Source organism: Suricata suricatta, chromosome 4 (assembly GCF_006229205.1).
Source record: "Suricata suricatta isolate VVHF042 chromosome 4, meerkat_22Aug2017_6uvM2_HiC, whole genome shotgun sequence".
Lineage (NCBI taxonomy): Eukaryota > Metazoa > Chordata > Mammalia > Carnivora > Herpestidae > Suricata > Suricata suricatta.
Genome location: NC_043703.1, coordinates 144,898,197 through 144,900,621, shown reverse-complemented (window position 1 = coordinate 144,900,621; position 2,425 = coordinate 144,898,197).

The following is a 2,425-nucleotide window of genomic DNA, read 5'->3' as shown; positions in this document are numbered from 1 at the left end:
CATGTCTGGTATGAGCTAAATGACTTGAGAGTGGGCCTGAAGCTTGAAGGCACAGGGCTATACCAGCTTAATGAACTTGGCAAAGAGTAGATTACTAGTGTCTTAGAGAGAGTGAGATAAGTTTTGCAAAATGGTGAAAATGCAAGTCAGACTACCTGGAGTTAAGAAGTGGATTGATGACAATATATTGAAGGGGACATGACCAACTTATGTAGAAAAGAAGAGCTTTAAGCCATACACCATGCCTGAAGAAGGGACTCTGGAGTCAGGAACTCTTCCATGAGAACTCTCTTTGATGTAACCAAAAAGGTTCCCAAATTCTAGGTATCATCAAGATGGAGTGGAGAACAAACAACACTGAAGCCTCCAGAGAACTTGCAGCAAAGGGAGAATGGAGGAAAAGGTCAGGTCTGGTTGCTTGAAGACCAAGGTCACTGGAGAGACAGCTTGGCAGATGCTATCAAAGAGTGAAGTGAGACCGGGAAGGAAAGACAAACTTTTGGAGAATCAGAAAAAGAGGAACTAGTCCTGGAAGAGACTGGATGTGGGCTGGAACAAGATGTATAGAGGCATCCCATCCCTGTGAAAGATTCGCCTGTAATAGTGGCCACAGACTAGTCTAATGTCCATTATCTGGGCAGAGAAACGCTTTGACAAAGTTTCCTTAATCAGTCCTTCCTCTGGAGGAAGAACTTCAGTTCTTAATACCACTGGCTTGGGTATTTTTGTTACTGGTGATTCATTGCAAGTGGGGAATGAGTGTCCATGGGGCGTTGTATCTCCTTACCAGGCCCAGAGCTTTAAGCTCTTGTTGGTGACAGAGGAAGTGTCAGAGAAGGTAGGGAGCTACCCTGGCACCTGCTTAGAGATTTCATACTAGAATATTCTCCATAGGCCTTCTGGACTGAGCCAAGAAATCTGGACACGTTTGGATCCCCATGGCCGCTGCTGACTTCTGGACTGGATCTTTCCTTTTTGACCTTTTTATAACAAAACATCTGGGTAACATTTTAGAGTTTATATTCATTATCTCATTTGATCTCCTAAAAATACCAAGATTTAAGTGGAGCTATAATTACTGAGGAGGCAACTGAGGCTCAGAGAGATTATTTGACTTGCCAAAGGGCACAAAACTACTTGGTGATTGAGCCATTTATTCATTCAGTAAATGTTTCCTGAGGCCTTACTGGGTGCTCAAAACTCTGGAGACCCAGAGCTGATAGTCCTGTCCACAGTTGTCAGGGAGCTCCCAGGCTATTGTCAATCATGAACAGGAAGTTCTAAAGAAATATGATTGCCCTGGGCGACTGGGGTAGTCAGTCAGTTAAGCGTCCAACTTCAGCTCAGGTCATGATCTTGCGGTTTGTGGGTTCAAGCCCCACATCGGGCTCTGTGGTGAAAGCTAGCTCAGAGCCTGAAGCCTGCTTCAGATTCTGTGTCTCCCTCTCTCTCTCTCACCCTCTCCTGCTCACGCTGTCTTTCTCTCTCTCTCTCTCAAAAATAAATAAAAAACATTAAAAAAGAAATATGATTGCCCTGGTGGTGATCTGTACCAATCCAGAGATTACGCAGAAGGAAGCCCCAGGGCGAGAGTCTTCACAGACATAGAGGCAGCATGTGAGTTGAGACTTGAAGAATGACTAAGAATTTTCCAGAGAAACCAGTGGCATTCCAGGAAGGGAATAACATGGGCAGAGATACCCAGCATGAGAAGACGCAGAGCGTTCGCAGAAACCACAAGTAGTTGTGGATCACTGAATCACACAAAGGCAGAGGAGGGGACACGGGGCAGAGACAGGACCGGTGAGGCTGGAGAGGCATTCGTTTGATGGCCCGTGTGTATGAAAGGGACAATCCTCAGCTCGCACTTACACATGGAATCCTTCTCTTGCCTCGGGGCTGGGGCCTCCAGAGCAAAACGTGCCCTCCAGAGTGCCCTCCAGAGGGACTTCATCTGCCCTCGCCTGGGCTTCTCTGTCCTCCCCTGCTTCCCTTTCCCCTACTCCTGTCCATGGGGGCACTTCCCTAACAAATGCTCATCTCAAGGATTGCTCCTGGGGCACCCACCCCAACCCCCTGCTCTATCACTTTCAACCACATGCAGCTACTCAGCTATATTTTATTTCACTGTCTGTCCCTTTACACTAGAATGCAAGCTCCGTGAGGACTTAGCTTATTCCCTTGTGCGTTCTCATGCCTGGAACAGTGCCTGGCACATAGTAGGTACCCGAAAGATATTTTGCTGAATGAATGACCTGGATTAATTCTCACAATGACCCTATAAGATAAAAATTACCAACCTGTTTTACAAATGATAAAACAGCTTCAAAGAAGTTGAATAACTTGGCCAGGTTGACACACAGAGTGTCCGGCACAGCCAGGGCTCCAAACTCTGCTCCTGTGTGTGAGTCCAAACCAAAGCTTC